General features: G+C 44.1%; 1 long non-coding RNA gene across 1 annotated transcript in view; it reads right to left on the reverse strand.

Annotated features, from left to right (window-relative positions):
- Positions 1–25,506, reverse strand: part of LOC122552593 (uncharacterized) — a 70,793-nt gene that overhangs the window by 39,916 nt on the left and 5,371 nt on the right. The window contains exon 2 of the long non-coding RNA XR_006312424.2: positions 7,684–7,807. This is a non-coding gene — a long non-coding RNA (uncharacterized LOC122552593). The remainder of the gene's footprint in view (positions 1–7,683; positions 7,808–25,506) is intronic.

A 25,506-nucleotide genomic window follows, 5' to 3' on the forward strand; every position in this document is an offset into this window, starting at 1 on the left:
TGGTAGGCTACTGCAAAAAATACAGAGGTATGGCATTGAGGATGAGTTGGAGGTTTGGATTAGGAATTGGCTGGCTGGAAGAAGACAGAGGGTAGTAGTTGATGGTAAAGGTTCATCTTGGAGTGCCGTCACTAGCGGTGTTCCGCAAGGATCTGTTTTGGGACCATTGCTGTTTGTCATTTTTATAAATGACCTGGAAGAGGGGTTAGAAGGTTGGGTGAGCAAGTTTGCGGATGATACGAAAGTCGGTGGAGTTGTTGACAGTGAGGAAGGATGTGGTAGGTTACAGCGGGATATAGATAAGCTGCAGAGCTGGGCAGAAAGGTGGCAAATGGAATTCAATGTAGGTAAGTGTGAGGTGATTCACTTTGGTAAGAGTAACAAAAAGATGGGGTACTGGGTTAATGGTCGGATACTTGGTAGTGTGGATGAGCAGAGGGATCTTGGTGTCCATGTACACAGATCTCTGAAAGTTGCCACCCAGGTAAATAGTGCGGTGAAGAAGGCATATGGTGTACTGGCTTTTATTGGTAGAGGAATTGAGTTCCGGAGTCCTGAGGTCATGTTGCAGTTGTATAAGACACTGGTGCTGCCGCATCTGGAGTATTGTGTGCAGTTTTGGTCGCCATACTATAGGAAGGAAGTGGAGGCACTGGATCGGGTGCAGAGGAGGTTTACCAGAATGTTGCCTGGAATGATAGGAAGATCGTATGAGGAAAGGCTGAGGCACTTGGGGCTGTTTTCATTGGAGAAAAGAAGGTGTAGGGGTGACTTGATAGAGCTGTACAAGATGATTAGGGGTTTAGATAGGGTTAGACCATGAGAACCTTTTTCCACGTATGGAGTCAGCTATTACGAGGGGGCATAGCTTTAAATTAAGGGGAGGTAGGTATAGGACAGATGTTAGGGGTAGATTCTTTACTCAGCGAGTCGTGAGTTCATGGAATGCCCTGCCAGTAGCAGTGGTGGACTCTCCCTCTTTATGGGCATTTAAACGGGCATTGGATAGGCATATGGAGGATAGTGGGCTAGTGTAGGTTAGGTGGGCTTGGATCGGCGCAACATCGAGGGCCAAAGGGCCTGTACTGCGCTGTATTCTTCTATGTTCTATGTTCTATGTTATTTATTTTTAGAGCACAGCATTTAAGGATTGAGATCCCCAGCACATACGTATGGGCCTACTCTGCTAAGGTCGGAATGATTTGCCAGAGGATTACCGAAACAAGAGCAGCTGCACATTAAACAGAAATCTTTCCCAGTGCAACAGAGTGCAATCATTCTGCAGAGCTGTCTCTTGATGTTATTGGCAGGGATCATCATTGACAGGGAATCCTCTCTATCCAAGCAGAATGTTAAACCTCGATGTCCAACAGTGTGAAGTGATCCTCCAGCCACCCCATCCTCAGATGGAAGGAGTCTGCCTGTTGTGAAGGCGATTTCCAAAATCGTTCATTCAATCCAAGTGACACTGGGGAAGCATTGGGAAGACTGGGCCCAGCCTCATAGTGGTACAGCAGGAGATGTTCTGCTGTTCAACTGTTGGGAAAATATACAGACTGATTTGCAATGCCAGGTGACACCAATAACATGGGTTCAATTCCCACATTGGCTGAGAAGGACTCTCCTTCTCAACCTCTCCCCCCACCTGAGGCACGGTGACTCTCAGGTTAAACCACCACTGGCCATCTTTCTCTAATGAGAGACCATCCCGACAATCCTGTAAGACTATGGCGACTTGACCTTTTATCTTATCACAGAGTTGCCTGATTGGGGCAGTGCTCAGAGTCATAGAGATGTGCAGCATTGTAACAGACACTTCGGTCCAACGCGGCCATACTGATCAGATATCCTAAATTAATCTAGTCCCATTTGCCAGCACTTGGCCCATATCCCTCCAAACACTCCCTATTCATATATCCATCCAAATGTCTTTTCAATGTTGAAATTGTACCAGCCTCCACCACTTCCTCTGGCAGCTCATTCCATACACGTACCACTCTCTGCGTGTAACAGTTGCCCCTCAGGTCCATTTTAAATCTTTCCCCTCTCACCCTAAACCCATGCCCTCTAGTTCTGGACTCCCCCACCCCAAGGAAAAGACCTTGTCTATTTATCCTATCCATGTCCCTCATGATTTTAAAAACCTCTGTAAGGTCACCCCTCAGCCTCCGATGCTCCAGGGAATACAGCCCCAGCCTGTTCAGCCTCTCCCTATACCTCAAACCCTCCAACCCTGGCAACATCCTCATAAATATTTCCTGAATCCTTTCAAGTTTCACAACATCCTTTATCTGTAAGTTGTTGTAATGCTCTGTTCTCCAACACAAAGATCAGCGAAGAGCTGATTTTGAGCTCATAGTAACTTTTCTCGTAGGCTGCCTCTTGTGGGCAATGTTACAGCAACCATGACCCCAGCAGAGCAGGAATAACTGAGCGGCACCAGTAAGTGTGGACGCATCTCCCTTGAAAATATCCTGGGTTACGTAACAACATTTTTACAAATTAAAGGGTCAGTTCCTTATCAAAATATCCTTGGCAAGCCTTTATTTGCACTAACATCAAGGAGTGAAAGCTTTCATAATTAAATGCAAAGTTGTGTCTTCATTCTCTCTTTCCCCACCCTTTATACCCCACACTCCAGATCCTGCTATGATGTGGAGTGCTTCCAGCCATTCACAGTCCCCAATATCATTTATCCAGCTTCCCCTCTCCAGTGCCACTAATAACTCATTGTCAGCCACTAACGGTCCTCATTGGCAGCTACTGACTCTCCCAGACTGACTATTACCCATTCACTTCAAGATTAGAGTGGTGCTGGAAAAGCACAGCAGGTCAGGCAGCATTCGAGGAGCAGGAAAATCGACGTTTCGGGCAAAACGGCGATTTCCCTGCTCCTCGGATGCTGCCTGACCTGCAGTGCTTTTCCAGCACCACTCTAATCTTGACTCTAATCTTCAGCATCTGCAGTACCCACTTCCACCCAGTTGATATTACCCATTCATTTGTCTGGCCAACTGCTGTTCTCTCTGTCTGGGCTCTACCTCCTCCTATCGTTTACTCCGCCCCCCTCTTCAGCACATATTCCAACCATTTCCCAGCCGCAAACAGTTCTGAGGAAGGGTCACTGGACCCAAAACCTTAACTCTGCTCTCTCTCTACAGATGCTACCATACCTGCTGGGTTTCTCCCAACAATTTCTGATTTTATGACTTCCCCCACCCAGAGTTTGTCATCACTTTCCCTGTTCCATTGTGCAGTCCCAGTACCTCAAGCTTCAAAAGAAATGAAGTTGCATTTATATAGTGACTTTCACAATGTCAGGATGATGGACATCGCCTGCTTTACCTCAACAGCTGCAAAATCAACTCGCAATTAAACACCGTTGTTGTAATATAGAACATAGAACATAGAAGAATACAGCGCAGTACAGGCCCTTCGGCCCTCGATGTTGCGCCGATCCAAGCCCACCTAACCTACACTAGCCCACTATCCTCCATATGCCTCGCCAATGCCGGTTTAAATGCCCATAATGAGGGAGAGTCCACCACTGCTACTGGCAGGGCATTCCATGAACTCACGACTCGCTGAGTAAAGAACCTACCCCTAACATCTGTCCTGTACCTACCTCCCCTTAATTTAAAGCTATGCCCCCTCGTAATAGCTGACTCCATACGTGGAAAAAGATTCTCACTGTCAACCCTATCTAAACCCCTAATCATCTTGTACACCTCTATCAAGTCACCCCTAAACCTTCTTTTCTCCAATGAAAACAACCCCAAGTGCCTCAGCCTTTCCTCATACGATCTTCCTACCATACCAGGCAACATCCTGGTAAACCTCCTCTGCACCCATTCCAGTGCCTCCACATCCTTCAAAGCAATGGCACTGCAGAAATGATCAGACATAATTTGATGAAAGACATATCGATTTATTTCACAGTTGTTCCTGTCAAGGTCAGTATCTGTTGCTTAACCCATATCATACTTAAACTCAGTGCTTTGCTGCACCCACCATTTTCAAGATGTTAATAAGAAAATGATTTGGAGGTGCCGGTATTGGACTGGGGTGTACAAAGTTAAAAATCACGCGACACCAGGTTATAGTCCAACAGGTTTATTTGGAAGCACTAGGTGTCGGTGCGCTGCTCCTTCATCAGGTGGAGACAGGGTAGATAAAGATAAACTATTTCCACCAATCGGGGATTCTAGAACGAAGGGGGAGTAGCTGAGGAATTAGAGCCAGGTCATTCAAGAGAGACCTTTGGAAGCTCTTCTACACTGAAAGGGTGGTAGAGGTTTAGAATTCTCTTCCACAAACGGCAGTGAATGTCAGATAAGCTGTTAGTTTTGAATCTGAGACACATAATCTTTTGTTAAGCAAAGGTATTTAGTGATATGGGTCGACAGCAGGTATATGGAATAGACTTGAGGGGCTGAATGGCCTATTCCTATCCCTTCATTCCTATGTACCATGGGGAGGTTTGCACCTACATTCCCACATTAGCCTGGAGGACTGCTGGATTACTGCTTGAGTTATCTTAATGAAAGAACACCAGCAGATGTTGTGAAAAAAGCTTGATGAAGGTCGGAAGCTTTATGAAGCATCTTGGAAGAGGTAGAAGGACGGAGAGGCTGAGGGAGAGAATTCCGAAGTTCAGCCAGCTGAAGATGGAAATTGGAGAAGCTCAGAAAAACCAGGCTGGCAGGAATTAAATGAACTCAGATTGTCGTAATGATAGAGGAAGTTACAGGGATAAGGAGGTACTGAGGACATGGAAGAATTGAAACACAGGGATAAGACGTTTAACATTGAGATGTCCTTATGAGAACACCTGTGTAGGTAAGTGAGCACAAGGTGAATGGATGAATAGGATAAAGTGAGAGTTAAGATTCAGATCAGTTCTGTTTCACTGAGGCTGGAGGTTTCATGGCTAACCAGGTGGGATTGAGCTTCTTGAACTTAATGTTTAATCCATGATGTTCACTCCATTAGGACTTAATATCCTTTCTATAATAAAATAATACTCTTACCTAACCTTTCCCTTCTTCAAATATTTAATTATCTAGTTCACTTTTATGTTTTAGATACTTCTTAACTAACCTGTTCTTACACACCTCTGGAATACGTGGGACTTAAACCCAGGCCTCCTGGCTGAGAGAGAGAGAGACACTACAACTGTGACACAAATACCCTTCAGAGCAATAACCTGGTAATCTGGATTCTTACGCCAGTAATATAACCACAAAGCCATTAATTTCCTGGAGCGCTTCCTATGTTTGACCCTCAGCATAAATCCTCAATGTGCCCTGACCGTTGTCAGGTCACACACTCTTGCCTCCATATACCTCCACAATGCTCCAATTGCTTTCGGTTTCATCCCTTTACAGAATGAGACTGTCACTGCCTGGGCCTGCGGTTAATCCCACTCCACAGCGAGGCAATCTCTCGGCGGCCTGTGGCGTCTTTCGGCCCAGCGTGGCTTCAGCGTGGACTTCCTGCCTCAAGGTGATTCAGGCCTGGAGCAGGCTGGAGGCGAGGTGCTGGTGTGGACTGGGTTGGAAGGACTGCTAACCTGAACTTATGATTTCTCTATCTTTTTAATTTACTCTTACAATCTGTAATGCTGGACTTTTTATTTCTTTGCTTTTCCAATTTTTTTTCCTGACCTGAAGAATCTGCACCTAGGTACCCTGTATCTAAGATGGGCGCTGTAAGTGGTGACTTGTACACTTTTCAATTTCAGCACGTGACAATAAAACAATTTCCGTTCCATCTGTCCTTGAGGAGATGATAGTGAGCTGCCCCCACAATACAACAGAGCGTCCCACTGGGCTACAGTATTAGGCTTAAAAATGACACCTCCAAAGCATGACTTGGAGGTGCCAGTGTTGGACTGGGCTGGACAAAGTTAAAAATCACACAACACCAGGTATAGTCCAACAGATTTATTTGGAAGCACTGGCTTTCAGAATGTTGCTCCTTCACAACCACCTGATGAAGGAGTGGCACTCTGAAAGCTAGCGCTCCCAAATAAACCTGTTGGACTACAACCTGGTGTTGCGTGAGCTTTAACCCTAAAGCAGATTGTTAAGGGTCTCATTGTTAATAGTTAACTGACCACAGCAAAAAGTAATTGAAGGAAAATACATAAAAAACAAAAATAGTGTGAACATAGGATGCAGATGCTGGAACCTGTACTGAAAACAATAAATGCTGGAGGTCACGCGGGTCAGACACCATCCATGGAGAGAGAGCAAGATAACGTTTCGAGCAGTAAAAGTAGCCAGTTTTGACTGCAAGGTAACTGCAATGAGTTGGGTTGGGCACACACTGTTTCGTGTGACACCTGGAGCTGTTATTTGCACAAAGGAATGCTTGGGAAAAGTGCTCAGTGATTGCACTGCAGTGCATAATATTAGATTCTGAATAGTAGTAATAGTGCGGACCTCCCCCCAGCTCATGAAACCATTGCCGTGGAAACTGAGATAGAGCTCCAAGTGCTGCCCATTACCCTGGAGTCCCCATGGACAGAAGGCATTGAGAGTCATAAGACCATAAAACACAGGAGCAGAAATTAGGCCATTCAGCCCACCGAGTCTACTCTGCCATTCAATCATGGCTGATAAGTTTCTTATCCCCATTCTCCCACTTTCTCCCCGTAACCCTTGATCCCTTTGACACTTGCCATTTGTTGAATATGCCTCAAGTACTTTAAGCGAATAGATTCACTTCATCTCAAGTAGATGAAGCCAACACATTTGCTTTATATTGAAGCAAGTGTTTTCCTGTATTAATTTTGATCGAGATCAGTAGTCACATGACATCAAGTTATAGTCAAGTGGCGAAAGGGCCTTGATTGGAGTGTAACCTGGTGTCATGTGACTTCTGACCTTGTCCACCTCAGTCCAACACTGGCACCTCCACATCATTTTGATTGGAGCTTAAAGGATCTGATTGGCACTTTCAGCCTAACAATGCATGGGCCATCCCAGAGTCAATCACATTGCTGTGGGTCTGGAATCATATATAGGCCAGACCAGGTTGGGTTGGCAGATTTCCTTTCCAAAGGGCATTAGTAAACCAGATGGCTCCTTTACGATAATCTAGTAGTTTTAAAATCATGGTTATTGAAACCAGCTTTCCCTATCCAGATACGTTCACTGAGCTGAAATCTCCCTGTGATGGGGCTTGAACCCCAGGTCACTAGTCTAGAAACATAAGAACTGTACCAAATCACACAGCAGTAAGCCCTCCCTCAGTGACTGCAGGGAATCGGGGCAGAGTGTACCCACTTTCTCATATACAGCTGTGTGCCCATTCTCAGAGCTGGTTAAGATTCCAGATCATCAGAAGTCATGCGTGGCAACAGTTCACGAACATTTTGACAAACAACGCTCCCAGCAACCTTGTCGTATTGTGATTACAATAACAAATCAGAGAGCTCTTCGGATGACAGCAGCACAGAGCCAGCAGGACTTTGCACTCAGCACTTCTTCCTGGTTTATTTATAGCAGCTGTTGACAATTTTTTTCCACGTAAACAGTGAACATTAAAAGGAATGATACGAAACAGATGACATCCCCAGTTCGCTCAGACCATGAAGCTTTAAATAACCCCGTGTTTACAATTCATGCTTAGGTGCGCGCTCGTCATGGGCTGTCGTCGTTTCTGGGGATGTGTTACCTCTAATTTTGTCCACCTCTCCATAAATAAAGTTGGGCTTTTTTCATCAGGTCTGTGTGCTCCTCATGGAGTTGAGTGATCTTGCTGTGTGATTCCAGTCAGCTTCCAGCACCTTGCCAAAAGGCTGTTTGTCACATAACAACATTACATACTCATGTTGAGAACTTACTCAACCATACTATCCTGTCCCTCCCTGGTGCACTCACACTCTCACACTCAATTACACACCCAGGTACTCACATTCACCCTCACACACTCACATATTAACACATTCATCCACAAACTCACTCTCATTCACCCTCACACTCACACACATTCACTCACACACACGTACACGCTCACTCATTCACATATTCACACTCACTCACTGACTCATATTCACACACTCACACTCACTCACATCCATATACACTCACTCATCTTCACTCTCTCTCTCACTCACTCTCACTCACACTCACTCTCACTCACTCATTCACACTCACATTCACATACTCACACTCAGATTGTCACACACACACTTGATCACACACACTCACTTGATCACACACATACTCACAAACATATGAACACAGAGTCATAGAGTCACAGAACACGTGAACAAGGAACAAAGGTAGGCCATTCGGCCCTTCGAGCCTGCTCCCCCAATCAATAAGTTTGAGGCTGATAGATTTTAACCTCAAGTCTATATTCCTGCATCTCCCCGGTAATGTTTCATCACCCTTGATAACCAAGAATCTATCTCCCTCTGCCTTAAAAACATTAAAGGATTATACATGTACTGCCATTTGAGGAAGGGAATTCCAAAGACTTACAACCGTCTGAGAGAAATATCATTTCTCTCATCTCTGTCTTGAATGGGCGCACCTGTTTTTTTTTAAACTGTAAGCCCTAGTTCTGGATTGTCCCACTAGTGGATCCATCCTTTCCACAACCACATCCGTTCCATTCCCCTCAGGGTCTATATCTTTCACTTAAGTCACCTTTGACTATTCTTAACTCCAGAGGATACAGGCCTCGCTTGTCCAACCTTTCCTCAGAAAGCAATCCATTCATTCCAGGTATTAATCCAACAAGCCTTCTCTGAATTGCAAACAAATGTATTAACATCCTCCTGTAAGTACCGTAACCTGTACCATACTCCGTAATCCAGATGCAGTCTCACCAATACTCTGTATAATTGAAGCATAACATCCATGATCTTACATTTGATTCCCCTCACAATTAACAGAATGATCTATTAGTTTTCCTGATTACTTGCTGTCCCTGAAGATTAACCCTCTGTGATTCATGTACTAGGACACCCAGATCCCCCTGCGTCTGAGAGTTCCACAACCTTTCATCATTTGAATAATATACTTTTTTATTCTTTCTGTCAAAATGGACCATTTCATGTTCCCCCACATTGTAACCTATGTGCCAGATCTTTGCCCATTCACTTATCCTATGTATATCCCTTTGGAGGCACCTTATGTCCTCCTCACAGCTCACTTTCCTACCTCGCATTGTTTCGTAGTTACCGGCTCATCAATGGTATAGATAAAATTCTATGAAATAAATCAACCCCAGGGCCTCCAAAAGCTATCAACCAGATACAAGTTAGGAGTATAATGTAATGCTGGATGAGTGCAGTTCCAATAAGATCGCAAGAAGCTCAACACCATCCAGTGAAAGGCCAGTTCAATTGACACTCCACCCATCAATTTAAACATTCACTCCCTCCAACACTAACACAAGGTGGTAGCAAGATGTACCATCTGGAAAATGCAGTGGAGGAAGTCGCCAAAGTTTATTAGACAGCACGTTCCAACCCTGCAACCTCTCCCACCTAGAGGGACAATGGCAGCAAATTCACAGGAGTACCACCATCTGCAAATTTCTTTCCAAGTCAAACATTGTAGCTGGGTCAAAATCCAGGAACTCCCTTTCCAGTGGAACTATGGGTATACCTACTGCCCATGGTTTGCCATGGTTTAAGATGGCAGCTCATGACCACCTTCTGAAGGGCAATTAGGAATGGCAATAAATGCTGTCCAGTTAATGACAGCCACTTTTTCACAAATGAATTTGTTAAAAATGAAATAAGAAATATTAAAGAAATATACTTTTCGCCACACAACTGGGTCTCTTGCATGACGCATTGCATTGATAAATAGAAAGGAATGACTTTTCATTTATACATCATCTGTCACAATCTCAAGAAGTCCAAATGGGCTTCACAACCAATGAAGCTGGTTTATTTGAAAATAATTTTTCGCTGTTATTAAGTATATGGAGTCGTGATGACCTGGTTGCATTATCACCAGGCAATTAGTCCAGAGACCTAGGTAATGTTCTGGGTATCCAGGTTTGAATCCTGCCATGGTAGATGGTGGAATTTGAAGTCAACATAAATCTGGAATTAAGAGTCGAATGATACCACGAGTGGATTGTCAGGGAAAGGCCCATCTGGGTCATTAATGTCCTTTAGGAAAGGAAACTGCCATCCTCACCTGATCTGGCCTACATGTAACTCCAGATGTGACTGCAGACCCACAGCATTGTGGTTGACTCTTAACTGCCCTCTTGTCAATTAGGGATGGGCAATAAATGCTGGGCCTAGCCAGCGATACTCTCATCCCGCGACTTCTATTTGGAATCCACATCTTAATATGATTCAGTACCTCCAGGGGCACTAGAATAGACAGGGGTTAAAAAACAAAAACAGGTTTTTCAGAGAAAAGAAGAAACAAGTTACTACGGTGTCATTTTTCCTCCTTGTTACCTTTTAAAATTTGATCTGTTTGTTGGCACTGCTACTGTGATTATTTAGATTGCAAAACACCAACACAGAGCAAAAGCTCAGAAACCATGGAAACCGGCCTACTGCTTTTAGGTTCCAGTTAGCTAGAGCCCTCAGCTTGGCCGAGCTGTACCTGTCAAGGAAACTAGTTTCTCCTTGTGCTAATTGTTGCACGTACCGAGTGATTTTTTTTTCTCTCTCCTCTCGCTGTGTGATTTATTAAATCACAATTAGAATGTCATTAATATCTGCTCACTGATTAACAAAATGCCTTACCAAACAGCTGCTTTAATTAAATCAAACAATTACCATTTAAATATTCCAAAATAATCTTGATGAACATCCTTTTTACCCAGACTAATGAAATATGTCCTTGAGATGACATCGGTGGCAGATACACAATCAGTTTTATTCTTCATTCCCGAGACAATGTGTGAATCATTTACATGAGTTCCCATGGACAGCTATCAGAGTTCATACTGCAAATCATACCCAACGTTTTGCTTCCTCATCTGAAAGTACTGACTGATGTCAGGTTATGTTTCCAGGGGACACTTCACCCGCCCAACGTCCAATGCCGACAAATACCATTGTTCATGTGGAACCCTGGGCATTAAGTTAAAAATCACACAACACCAGGTTATAGTCCAACAGGTTTATTTGGAAGCACTAGCTTTCGGAGTGCTGCCCCTTCATCAGGTGATTGTGGAATTACTCCACAACTACCTGATGAAGGAGCAGTGCTCAGAAAGCTAGTGCTTCCAAATAAACCTGTTGGACTATAACCTGGTGTTGTGTGATTTTTAACTTTGTACACCCCAGTCCAAAACCAGCACCTCCAAATCCTGGGCATGAAGAGTTAGTTATTTAAGTGTGTCGCATCTTTGGTGATTTAGGTCCTGCGTTTTGGAATTTGTTCCTAAACCACTGCCTCACTTTCCTTTGTTACAATCCCTCTTGAATCCTAACTGTTTGACCAAGATTTTAGGTAGCAAGCCTAAGGTCTTTAATGTCTTATTTTTCTGTCTGTTGGTGATCCTGTGTTAGAACAACCCTAGCATATAGCATTGCCACATTATAAAAGAGATGTACAGTTATGGGTGCAGAGAAAATTTAAAATTTTGGAAGATTTGTTGATGGGGTTAATACAGGTAATTCTTCTGTAACTTAATGGTTGCGTTCTAATGCAACCCTGTGTTATAGAAAAATCGCGCTTGAGAAACAGTACTTAAAGTGTTAGCGATATGATCGTTTTACAGCCAGCACACGTTTTAAAAGTTCACGCTTTAGAAACAATGTCTCCAATTCATCAATTGCGAATTAATGAATTAATGAAACGTGTGTTATATCTGAACGGCCTGGAGAGAGAATGCTTCCAACTGTGAGGGAGAGTTTAACTAGGAGCATCAATACAGGACAATCACCAAGAAATCCAAGAAGAAACTTCTTAACCTAAAGTGTGGTGTTGAGGCTCAGGTTGAGCACAAATGCTAGCATGGCATGGCTGGGCCGAATGGTCCGTTTCTGCATCACATTGTTGTTGGGGGGCAAGTTTGTGATCAGGAGCAGGCTGTTTTCATGCAGTGCATTAATGAGACATGTATAGGTCACCTCAACTCTGAGGAGGCCATTTACTGACTGACTGAGGCGTTGCAGGAGCAATGTCACTGTTATTCAAAGAGAAGTGGAGGAAGAGCATCCGGGAAGGCGTCAAGAACCTCGAGACTAGCCGTTGGGAAAATAGCAGAGTTCCGGCGAAAGGCGTGTGCTGTCACACCAACGCCCCACCCACCCCTTCCCATGACCACCTTCTGAGGAGTGCAGTAGACATGGGTCAGGTCGCGATACAGCTTACAACCTCACCTTTTTTTTTAATATACTGATAAAACCTTGAGTTATCTCAGGGCTGTGACTTGAAAGAAGTTCTGGGATTTACATATTAATAAGTTAAAACCTGCAACCCCATTCTAAGTGATTAAAGACTTAACAGCAATCTAGGCTTGTTCAATACATCGCATCATTTGTACGACACTATGATCTTTCGCCATACATTCCATGCCCTGTGATCCTGCCCCAATAGCTACCTGATGAAGGAGCAGCACTCTGAAAGCTTGTACTTCCAGATAAGTGCTAACTACTGAGCCACTGTGCCTCCCTAACTTGATACTAAGTTGTCAGTCATGCTCAGAGACAGGGTCATGTAGAAAGCAGTTACTCATTAAGGAATTGTTTCTGATCTTGCTACACGACACAATCCTAACTCAAGCAAACCTTGAAAGGAAAAGGGGCGATTCATTAAAAGCCCTCAATATGATACTAATTAACAGGCCAGAAATGGAGAGTATGAAAACCCTTTTAAGAGAAAGAGGGGAAAAAAATAAGACTGTATGCTACACTTTAATTTTGTTCCTATCTAAACAGCCTTCTTGAAATCTATCTTGATTGACCTACTGTGGCATTGCTCACAGTTAACATAACAGCGTTACGTAATGAAAAGATAATAAAGGAAAGGACCTTTAAGTAAGTATAGGATTACTAGAGCACATGCAACCTGAACCCAGATATCGACAAAAAGAAAATTGAACAATCATACATATTGATAATTGATTACTTCACCTTAGTTCATATTTATTGTTCAATAGAGGATGAAAATTACTTTTCAATAGAGAATGAAAAGTATTGTTCAATAATGAGCTATTGGAAAGTAAATGAAAAAAAAAACAAAGTTGAAAAAGGATAAAACCCCAGGTCCAAATGGTATGCAGCCGCATTGTGGTCATGTACTCTGTGTGTTAATGTACTGTGATTTGGAGGAAGCGGTATTGGACTGAGGTGGACAAAGTTAAAAATCACACAACACCAGGTTATAGTCCAACAGGTTTATTTGGAAGCACTAGCTTTCAAAGCGCTGCTCCTTCATCAGGTGATTGTGAAGTAGGTCCATAAGACATAGAATTTATAGCAAAAGGTTACAGAGTCATGCGGCTGAAATGACATATTGAACAAACCTAGATTAAGTCATTCATCTTTCAGAATGGGTTTGCTAGTTTTGGTTCTTTAATAGGTAAATCCTAGAACTTCTTTTAAATGACATTCTCAAGATAACTTAAGGTTTTGTAATAAAAGGTGTCATCTCAGCTCAGATAATGCATTAAAGGCTTGAGGTTAAAGTCTGTCTGTATCCCAGTCTTGAGTCAGACTGGTTCTATTGCTAAAGTGGGATTTACAAAATCTTACATGGACTGACTGCCTGCAGGTTATGCATTTTTTGAGCAAAATAGAATGTATGTGCAAATATTTTCTGCAAAATTTTTGCATTTTATCATTCTAAAAGATGAAAGACTTAACAATCTAGGTTTGTTCAATGTATCATTGCATCATTGTAATTGTTTGCTATAAATTCTGTGTCTTATGATCCTGTCCACAGCCACCTGATGAAGAAGCAGCGTTCTGAAAGCTAGTGCTTCCAAATAAACCTGTTGGATTATAACCTGGTGTTGTGTGATTTTTAATGATGAGGGAGATCGGACTTGGAGGAGGTGCATGTAGAATGCAGCAGAACTGAGGAAGGGTTGCTGGATTGAAACATTAACTTTGATTCCTCTTCACAGATGCTGCCAGACCGGCTGAGCTTTTCCAGCAACTTCTGTTTTTATTTCTGATTCACATCATTTGCAGTTCTGTCGGTTTTTATTCAGAATGCAGCCGACTTTTGTTGGGCCGAATGGACTGCATATTCCACAGGGCTGTGACCAGAACAGGGTGGTGCAGTTGGACAGGAAGAGGGAGCTTGAGTTTAATGTAGTTTGTGCCTTCAATCCGTAGACAGGTGCTCCCTGCGTGGAAACTGATCTAATCAGACCCATGCTGGGGGTCTATTACAGGCTAATGATTGCAGGAGGCTCCAGTAGATGGGAGCTCATTAAACCTTCACACCTGCCTGAGCAGAGAGACCAGGATATCCGGCCAGCTATGGCAGCACGAAAAGGCATTTAGCACATTAAAAATGCAACATTTCAGCTTTGATACCAGAAGTGAGTCTACCTAATTTATCTATCTATCTACAACTCTGTCCATCATCTATCTTCCTCTAACACTCACTCTATCACTATTGATCATTTTATCCCTCTCTGTCTCTGTGTACCACTCTATCCATCTGTCACGCTGTCTTTCTCTCATCTATTGTACTTACAGATATAAAGAGACTGATTCAGTTTGAAGTTAAATTGTGTCTGTCATCACAAAATGCGCAATCTGTTTTCTTTTCACACACAGGATCTGGGAAACTGTTCTGTATTTGCCTGAGTCATAGCTACGCCAGCATTGTTCTTTCTCATACACACCATACTGTGACTGCAGCCTGAGGCTAAAAGAGACTAAATGGGACAGTGGGCAGACAAATTATGTCCTAATTTAGCTTCCAGAAGACAAAAGGTACAGCAATGCTTTGGTTATGTTTTTTAGTCTCGTAATCTATAATCCACAGAATGAGTTCAATCCCACTATTGGCAGGTTCAGAGATTAAAAAGTCTCAAGATGAAAAGCCAGTACCAGCAGGTGTGTCTGTCCATGATAGTATTAAGAGGAGTCGCCCACCATTTAGTCCCTAATGCAATCAATACCCATATTTATACAGAGAGCGGTCCATTGTGTTCTGTAGCACAACCATTCTGCTAAATGGGATTGATTTCGATCTGATCTAGCCACTCACGGATGACACCTACAAACTGCTACAGGCCACTGAAAACTGAATCCTAACATCCATCACTCCTCCATCAGTCTCAACCACATGACTCATAGCTTCAGAGAATTACAAGAAGAGGCCATTCACTCTATCCAGTTCCTGGTATCTCTCTGTATGAGCTGTCCCATTCTTTCACGCTCTCCATGAAGACTTGCAATTTTTTGTTCTTTCATGTGTGGTCTTCCAATTTCTTTTTGAAAGCTACAGTGTAACCCTCCAGGAACACTCACTCAGGTAGCAGTCTTCAGCTCTCCCTGAACATAGAATGATGTCGACTCAGGGGCATCAGTTTCAGCAGAAGGTGTTTGAGTGACAGAACAGACTGATTCTCCACTTGCCGATCTTTGGGTACAAGGGGAAGGAACATCCCATGGGATAATCGGATCTGGGATTTGCTTCCTTTCCCGTCCCTCTCTGTTGCTGCTCTGCCTCATCGCTAAGATGCTGGGACTCAAACGACGATGCAACTTGATGGATACATTGCTGAGCTAGTCACTAAAATAAAACAAAAAACTGTGCATACTGGAGATCTAAAACAAAAACAGAAATTGTTGGAGAAGCTCAACAGGTCTGGCAGCATCTATGGAGAGAGAAACAGAGTTAACATTTCAAATCCAGAGACCCTTCTTCATCAGAAACATTGACTCTGTTTTCTTCCCACACATGTTGCCAGACCTGCTGAGTTTTGCCAGTAATTCTTCCTCCCTGTCACTGATGTCCATGCAGCTAGACTTCTGAGGGAGATTCAAACAGTCTTTGTAGAGTTTTCTTCAAACACACTGGATATTGGAGCGTTGATAAACAGGATTGGGGTGGGGGAGTATAGAAAGAGACACTTGGCGAATGCATTCAGATATCAGCACGATCAGGTGAGCATACTCTCAGTGGAATGCTAATGGAGCTGGCTTCAAGACAGACACTGAGATTTGCTCAGCAGTCCTTCCAGTCAATCTAGAGAAGATGGCAGAGGCTTGCTAGCGAAATGCATCTTCTGTCTCACACAGTCACTGCCCCCCTACACATTAACAGCACAGAGGTGGAACGGGTGGAGAGTGTCAAGCTCCTGGGAGTGGTCATCCACAACAAGCTTTCTTGGACTCTTCATGTGGATGCACTGGTTACAAAGACCCAACAATGTCTCTTTTCTTCAGGCAGCTGAGGAAATTTGGCATGACGGTGAATACCCTTGCCAACTTTTATACGTGCACCATCAAGAGCATTCTGTCTGGATGTATCACTGCCTGGTATGGCAACTGTTCAAGATCGGAGATGGTCACAGAGAGTGGTAAACTCGGCCTGGCCAATCACAAAGGCCAACTTCTCATTTATAGAATCCATCTACCAGGCCCACTGTCAAGGAAAGGCCGCCAGCATTCTCAAAGATCCATCCCACCCTAGCAATGTTTTTCTACAACCTCTACCATCGGGGAGAAGGTACAGAAGCCTGAACACACGCACCAGCTGGTTTTGAAACAGTTTCTACTCCACTGTTGTTAGAATACTGAATGGATTCACAAACTCTTAACAATCGCCTGTACCTGTGTTTTGTTTTTGCCGCTGTTTACCTATTATTTACTGTCTATGCTACTTAACTCTGTGATCTGCCTGTATTACTCGCAAGACAAAGCTTTTCACTGTGCCTCGGTACATGTGACTATAAATTCAATTCAGGAATGAGCTACTGTTGCTGATCCTAGTGTTTGATTGCCCTCATTAGTGAAATAGGGAGCTGCCAATGTATCTTGGCACTGCTCAATGTTCAGCTTTTTTGGAAGAGTCTTTCCTTCAAAATCACTGGGAGGTGAAATATTTCACGGGAGCTTCTCAATCATAACCACTTCCTGTGAATTTTTGCCTCATATCATGTTTGGTTCGTCAGTCAATTGGCACCTGGGGGAAGCTACAACACAAAGGGAGTTTAATTTAGATAAATGTTAGGGGCTGCATTTTGGGAAAGCAAATCTTAGCAGGACTTATACACTTAATCATAAGGTCCTAGGGAGTGTTGTTGAACAAAGAGACCTTGGAGTGCAGGTTCATAGCTCCTTGAAAGTGGAGTCGCATGGTAATAGGATAGTGAAGAAGGCATTTGGTATGTTTTCCTTTCTCAGTCAGGGTATTGAGTACAAGAGTTGGGAGGGCATTGGCTAGGCCACTGTTGGAATATTGCATGCAGTTCTGGTATCCTTCTTATCGGAAAGATGTTTTGAAACTTGAAAGAATTCAGAAAAGATTTACAAGGATGTTGCCAGGGTTGGAGAATTTGAGCTCTGGGGAGAGGTTGAATAGGCTGAGGCTGTTTTCCCTGGAGCGTTGGAGGCTGAGGGGTGACCTTATAGAGGTTTATAAAATCATGAGGGGCATGGATAGGATAAATAGACAAAGTATTTTCCCTGGGAGAGGGAGTCCAGAACTAGCAGGCATAGGTTTAGGGCGAGAAGGGAAAGATATAAAAGAGACCTAAGGGGCAACGTTTTCACACAGAGTGTGGTGCATATGTGGAATGAGCTGCCAGAGGAAGTGGTGGAGGCTAGTACAATTACAGCATTTAGAAGGCATCTGAATGGGCATATGAATAGAAAGGGTTTGGAGGGATATGGGTCGGGTGCTGGCAAGTGGGACAAGATTGGGTTGGGATATCTGGTTAGCATGGACGGGTTGGACCAAAGGGTCTGTTTCCATGCTGTACATCTCTATGATTCTATGACTCTATGATTGTGCATGCCCAATGGATGCAGTAGATGGACACCAACCAAGTGCCCCCTTCTCGATGAATGAGATGAAACAGTGCACTTCCAGTAGTGAATGCTGTTGGATTATTCGATGCCTAATTGAACCAGGAAGCTCCATGGTCAACCCTGTTCATAATTGTCCAGCTGAAAGACAAGGCTGGAACATCTACACTAATCTTCAACCAGAAATGCTGAGTGGATGACCTATCCTGATCTCCCCTGACAACAGCCACTGGCACAAATGTCAGTCTTTGGTCATTTTTGAACCACTCCACATGTGGGAATTGTGACGAACTGTGGCCTTAAGAAATGTATATTGTTCTTTTCTTTTAAAAGAGATATTGAACAAAAGGCGACAAGCAATCTATAAGAAAGTAAGCAGCTTGTGAGGCCTTGGAGGTGTTTTAAAAGTTGGAACAATAGGAGCAGCCTGACTGGGTGTGGTTGAGCTCCCAAATAACCAAGGTTTTTGGTTAGCTTTGAGCTGTTGAGGTCTGGAAGAAGTGAAAGCTATTTTGTGCTCTCTCAGTTCCATCCAAAAGTTGAGGATTCTCTGCCTGTTAAGAGAGTTTCATGTCAGACAATCTGTGTCTAAATTTGCCTTTTGCTGGGAGTGTGTTTATGGGACATTAATATTGGAACGTTTAATCAGTATTTTGTGACTGTATCTATTATGCTGTCAAGTTTTCTAATAGAGTTAAGTTGTTTCAATCCCTTCTTTCTTTGGTTAGTGTTTTTACTATAGTGGACAAAGTGTGTTTTACTTTAAATCTGGTAGTTTGACCAATTGAATTGCATCTGGAACACAACACATTACAGAATGCTCTGCCCCAGAAGGCAGTGGAGGCCCAGTCTCTGGATTCATTTAAGAAAGAGTTGGATAGAGCTCTCAAGGACAGTGGAATCAAGGGTTATGGAAATAAGGCAGGAACAGGATACTGATTGAGGATGATCGCCATGATCATATTGAATGGTGATGCAGGCTCGAAGGGCAGAAAGACCTACTCCTGCACCTATTGTCTATTGTCTATTTACCTTTAAAATAAGAAACTTTAGGGTCTAGACTATCTTCTGGATATTTTGAGGAGGTTTGGTCTGGTCCATAGCAGAGTGGGAAGTTGAGTTTCAGGCTAGGCCAGACAGGAGAACTGAAACAGAAGTTGCTGGAAAAGCTCAGTGGGTCTGGCAGCACCTGTGAAGAGTGAACAGAGTTAATGTTTCGGGTGTAATGACCCTTGCTCAGAAAGGAGGGTATTGACTAAAACCAAACCTATCACATGACACCATTTCCCATCCGAAATACCTGTCACCTTCACACCCATCTTCGCTGGTTTATGTCTTGGTTCCCAATTTTCAACTGCAAAGAAGTAAAAATCATCATTAACAGGCTTTTCATGCTTTCTTTGCATTTATGTTAAGGTCGGTTTAACGAGCAGGACCAGCATTTATTGGCCATCCCTAACTGCCCTTGAAGTGGTGGTGGTGGTGGTTCCAACCTTGAATAAGGCTGAGTGTCTCGCAAGGCCACTCCAGAAATCCGTTCCGATTAAGTGGGTCTTTCTCTTTATGTATTTTATCACGGGGTGTGGACATCGCTGACAAGGCCACAGTTTGCGGCCCAGTTGCCCTTGAACTGGGCGGCTTGCAGAACTATTGCAGAATTAACACTCAGACGTGTTGCCGGGGTTTGGGAGCACACTGACAAAAAAAGGGCAGACTTACTTCCCTAAAAGGAGACGTCATGTGCAGGTGTTGGACTGGGATGGGCAAAGTCAGAAGTCACACAACACCAGGTTATAGTCCGGCAGGTTTATTGGAAATCACAAGCTTTCGGAGCGCTGCTCCTTCATCAGGTGCAGTGTGAGAGGGCATATCAGCATGGAGTTTTAGGTTTGTTCATTCCACTTACATCCATTGTATGATCCCGCTGCCTATAAACTCTGCATCGGTGTGCCTTCTCTCACTGTACCTGATGAAGGAGCAGCGCTCCGAAAGCTTGTGATTTCCAATAAACCTGTTAGACTATAACCCGGTGTCATGTGATTTTTCACTTTCTGTAAAAGGAGAAGGTAAACCAGAGGAATTTGCATGACAATCCAGTACGTTCTGAGCCACTATCATTGTTTAGATTAGATTACTTACAGTGTGGAAACAGGCCCTTCGGCCCAACAAGTCCACACTGACCCGCTGAAGAGCAACCCACCCAGACCCATTCCCCTACACCTAACACTACGGGCAATTTAGCATGGCCAATTCACCTAACCTGCACATTTTTTTGGACTGTGGGAGGAAACCAGAGCATCCGGAGGAAACACATGCAGACACAGGGAGAATGTGCACACTCCACACAGACAGTTACCTGAGGTGGGAATTGAACCCAGGTCTCTGGCACTGTAAGGCAGCAGTACTAACCACTGTGCCATCGTGCCACCCAAATTATTCCAAATCTATTTACTCAATAGTATTCAAATTCCTCAACCACCATGATGAGATCACCGGGCCTGGAACAAAAGTACTCTCGACCACTGTTCCTTCTAACGTGCGTTTCCCAACATTGTCCCACCTCACCCCACTGTTCGGGGAAAGCCCTCAGAGGCAAGGCATTTACTAAACATTTCGGAGACAGCATTTGCAACTGAAAGGCAGAAAGAACAGGATGGGATCTGCACCATTTGAAACTCAGTAGTGGGTTAAGCCGATTGCCAAGGCTTTGCCCAGTCTCAGTCAGTGCTTTTGTGGCACAGTGGTAGTGTCCCTACCTTTGGATCGGGTGGTGCTGGTTTCAGTTCCCACCTCCTCTGGAGGTGTGTCGTGACATCTCTGAACAGGTTGCTGAGAAAATATCTGGGAAGAGAGTTGTAGTCTTTGGGAAGCCACATTAGTGATGGGTCTGATGAAGCAGTGGATTATTTTTCTCTAATTTTCAGATGGGAGGAAGTTTTGACTCAAACCAGGAAAGACGGCCTCAGCAGTACATTTGAAAATGGATCAGTGTCACCGATCCCCTTTGGGGATGGACATCGATGGGCACAGACAGAGCTGTGCCATTCAGATGGAAGAATGGATAAGAATGGGTGTCAGAAATCTGATTGTGATTTCTCAGGCGATGCTGGAGAAAACTGTGTTTTAAGACAAGACATTTCTGGAGATGAACTGGCTTCCCAGCAACTGCCGTCAGTGACAAGGGGCAAGGGGATGCTGGAGGAGGGGAGTGCTGTCCTCGCTAAACACCCCACTGAGATCTGAGACGGTGGGAGGGAATAATGCGTTGTTTTCTCATTCTGTGAACCCCAGTCCTACAGCAATTGGAATCATCCAGCTCAGTGCTTGTGGAAAAATGGGAGTTCCCTGTTGTTCCAAATTCTGGCCAATACACTCACCAGCCGACCCACCGGAGGAGCTGATTGCAAACAAACGTTTGAAATTTATGAGGCTGGTCCTTTGCCAGTGTAAATAGTGCAGCAAATTCATTAATTAATGGCAAAAAGGGCACACTGACCTTGCACGAAGGTATAGAGAGAAACAACATGTTCCTTTTCTTTCTACTTATTGCACTTCTGCGTCAGCTACTGAAGACCATTTCTCTTCAGTGTTGGTGGCCCTGCACCTTTCGTAATGAGAGATCGATTCACAATGACCCTTCGCTTTTGAGTGTGAAAGTTTGTAACTGAATGGCACAAACACTGCACTCATTATCCAGCACTCCACTCCCTTTGAATGTTCAAAACAAGGATTTTTTTTTAAAAAATCCATTCACAGAATGTGGGCAATGTTGGCTATGCCACCATTTATTGCCCATCCCTAATTGCCCAGAGGCTAGTTGAGAGTCAACCAATTGCTGTGGGTCTGGAGTCACATGACAGTTTCCTTCCCAAAAAGACAGTAGTGAACCAGATGGATTTTTCCTGACAATCAGCAATGGATTTATGGTCCATTGGATCCTTTATTCCAAATGTTTTATTGAATTCAATTCATGGCAGGATTTGAGCCCAGGTCCCCAGAACATTACCTGTGTTGCTAGATTAACAATCCAACAACAATACCACTAGGTTATCACCTCCCCTTGAAATCTATCCTTCTCCAGATGTCTCCCCTTCCTTGGTGGCCACCCTCAACACTCTTGACCCACCCACTGCCTCGGTACCATGAGGTTGCTCGTTCAACATCCAGTCACAGAAGCATGCAGCAGAGAAGAGACCCTTCAGCCCATCGGGTTCACACCAGCAGCCCTGGATCAGCCACCATTTCCACCATTGAAGAGATGGGGAAACCAATTAGCCATCATTTTCTGTCAGGTGTGGTTAAATAGTTCTGAGTGGTGCCTCTATGCCATGTCCATTTCTGATGTGAATCCAGGCCATCAGTGTCAGTAGCCACAAACTGATCTTATTCAAAAGCCTAAGATGTGAGAGGTGCCCTAACCAGACAAGAGAAGACAATCCAACCAGTATTCTGCACTGGATCATTAAACAGGTCAGTTCTCATCATATGTTTCCCCATGACGACCAATGGCATTGTTTTCTGAGATCAGAATACCTTGTGTGCAGTAATGTAGCAAATGGTCAACCTCCTAGTTTGTTTTACTCTTGTATGGATGTCACTGGCAAGGCAGCCATTTGTCATTCATCCCTCATTGTCCATGAACAGGGCGGCTGTCCGGCTATTTCGGGGGGCACAGAAGAGTCAATCACATGACCACGGTCTGGAAACACCAGGAGGCCAAACTGGGTAAGGACAGCCCTGGGATGGAGCACCACAGCTGTGAAGAGAGGCTGGGTAAGCTTGGAGCAGGGAAGGATAGGGCGGGGGGGGAGCTGTTTGAGGAGTAGAAGATTATCGGGGGAATGTTCAGGGGTGAATAGAAAGCAGTTGTCACCCTTAGTCAAAGGGTCAATAACAAGGCGGGATTGATGGATAAGTTTAAAGTGAAAGGAAGGAGATTGAGAGGGAGGAAAGACTTTTAAACCCAGAGAGAGTTGGGAGTCTCAGAATGCACTACCTGGGAGGGTAGTTGAGGCAAGAAACCAAACAGCCTTAAAAGAGTACTTGGATGAATGTTCAAGGCTATGAGTCAAGTGAGGGAAAATGGGTCTAGTGTCGGTAGAAATATATATTATGATTCTATGAATTCTGTCTGCTAATAGGACAATCCCACCCATCCAATCTCCATAATGTTCAAGGACGTGGGCTTACTCCAGAAAAGTAGTAGGTAGAAGTATATTTTTGGCAGCAATGACTTGATGGACCGAAAGGCCTCGTCCATACTGCATGGTTTGATGTGTCTAAGGAAAATGAGATGGGTCCTTACGACAATAGACAGCAGTTACATAGCCACCTTTAGACCAACTTTTAATTGAACCTTGTTTTATTGAAGTCAGCTCTCACTAACTGCCATGATGGGAGTCCAAACCCATATCCAGTGATCCATTAGCCCAGTGCTGTGAACGCTAGCCTAGTGACATTGGCACTCTGCCACCACTTCTCCTTGACCGAGGCAGTTCCCATGGCTCTAGATTCCCCAGCCAGGGGAAACATCCAATCAACATCCACCCCCTTCCATTGAAGGCAGCTCAGAGATGCTTCATCAGCACCATCCCTGGTCTTACGAAGAAAGGCTAAACAGGGACGGCATGGTGGCTCAGTGGTTAGCACTGCTGCCTCACAGTGCTAGGGACCCAGGTTCGATGTCTGTGTGGAGTTTGCAAATTCTCCCCGTGTCTGTGTGGGTTTCCTTCGGGTGCTCCGGTTTCCTCCCACAGTCCACAGATGTGCAGAGCAGGTGAATTGGCCATGCTAAATTGCCCATAGTGTTAGGTGCATTAGTCAGAGGGATTGGGTCTGGGTGGGTTACTCTTCGAAGGGTCGGTGTGGACTTGTTGGGCCAAAGGGCCTGTTTCCACACTGTAGGGAAATCTAATCTAGGTTGGGACTCTACCCACCGGAGTTTAGAAGGAGAGGTGATCTCATTGAAATACAAAAGATTCTTAAGGGGCTTGACAGAGGAAATGCTGAGAGGGTGTTCCCCTCAAGGGAGATTCTAGGTCTAGGATAAAGCGGAGCTGAGAGAGTGGTACTGGAAAGACACAGTAGGGCAGGCAGCATCCGAGGAGCAGGAGAGTCGACGTTTCGGGCATAAGCCCTTCATCAGACAAATGGGAGGTGGGTGGGGCTAGAGGGAAGGTAGCTGGAGAGCGCGATAGACAGATGGAGGTAGAAGTGAAGGTGATAGGTTGGAGAGGAGGGAGGAGCGAATAGGTGGGAAGGAAGCTAGACAGGTAGGACCATTCAGTAGGCTGGTGCTGAGTTGGTAGGTAGGATCTGGGATAAGGTGGAGAGAGGGGAACTGAGGAAACTGGTAAAATCCACATTGATCACTTTCTCCTAGAATAAAGGAAAGCCAATTTAAGACTGAGATGAAGAGGAATTTCTTCTGTCAGAGAGTGGTCCGTCTTTGGAACTCCTTACCACAGAGAGCTCTGCAGGCAGAGTCTTTGGGTATATTTAAGGCTGAGATAGAGAGATTCTGGATCTTCAATCGGCATCAGGAAATCAGAGGTTATGGGGAATGGACAGGAAGGTGGGTGTGAGGAATGAGTTAAAAATCATGCAACACCAGATTATAGGCCAACAGGTTTATTTGGAAGTACAAGCTTTCAGAGCGCTGCTCCATCATCAGGTAGCTGGTATCAGTCAGGTGTGAGGAATGTCAGATCCGCCATGATTCGATTGAATTTGGAAGCAAGCTTGAGGGACTGAATAGCCTCCTCCTGTTCCTGATTCTGATGGTTTTATGGTCTTTTGCACTCTGTAACAATTTTGCAAGTTTGGATAAGGTCCAATCAGTAAATTTTAAATTGATAATCGCTGGTTTATATCTTATTCTGAAGCAAGCGACTGTGATTTTAAATGCAGAATGAGTGAAACAAACTTTGGCCTCGATAGTTTATCAGATGGACCTGAACTTTCACATCAAAGGGGAAATCCTATTGTATTGCTGGGATAATGGTCAGAGAGAGTCACACCTAAGGATAATAGAGACCCTTCTGAATATCTCTCCAGGAGACCGTCTGTCTGCAGCATCTTGGGTTCAAAGGTTTCCCCAGATCAAAGAGAAACTTGAAGACACATTTGGTTTGATTCTGTGAGAACTGAATATCCTCCAGAGACCGTAATGTTAAGGGGAGTTTTTAGTTGAAAATAAAAGTAGAATGGGGAGGTTTCTATTTGGGATTTTGGTAGAAAACATATTTGCTCACAGGATGGTGTTAAATTTGCAGTGTTTGTTCGCTTCCTTTTAGTAGTTAAAAGTTTCCCTTTTTAAAATGTGAAATCTTCTTGCGTATACTTCCCAATTAATAACTGGGAACTTAAATTTCCTGGCTATATGAAGGTTGTCATAATTTAGGTGGAATCTTCCAGCACCTGATCAGCATATTGTAGGGCACAGTGGTTAGCACTGCTGCCTCACAGCACCAAGGACCTGGGGCTGTTTTCCTCAGAGCATAGGAAGTAGAGGGATAACTTAATACAGGTTTATAAAATCATGAATGACATGGATAAAGTGAATA

This window comes from Chiloscyllium plagiosum, unplaced genomic scaffold (assembly GCF_037043375.1).
Source record: "Chiloscyllium plagiosum isolate Xiang-an unplaced genomic scaffold, Cpla_swu_hap1 HiC_scaffold_10, whole genome shotgun sequence".
Lineage (NCBI taxonomy): Eukaryota > Metazoa > Chordata > Chondrichthyes > Orectolobiformes > Hemiscylliidae > Chiloscyllium > Chiloscyllium plagiosum.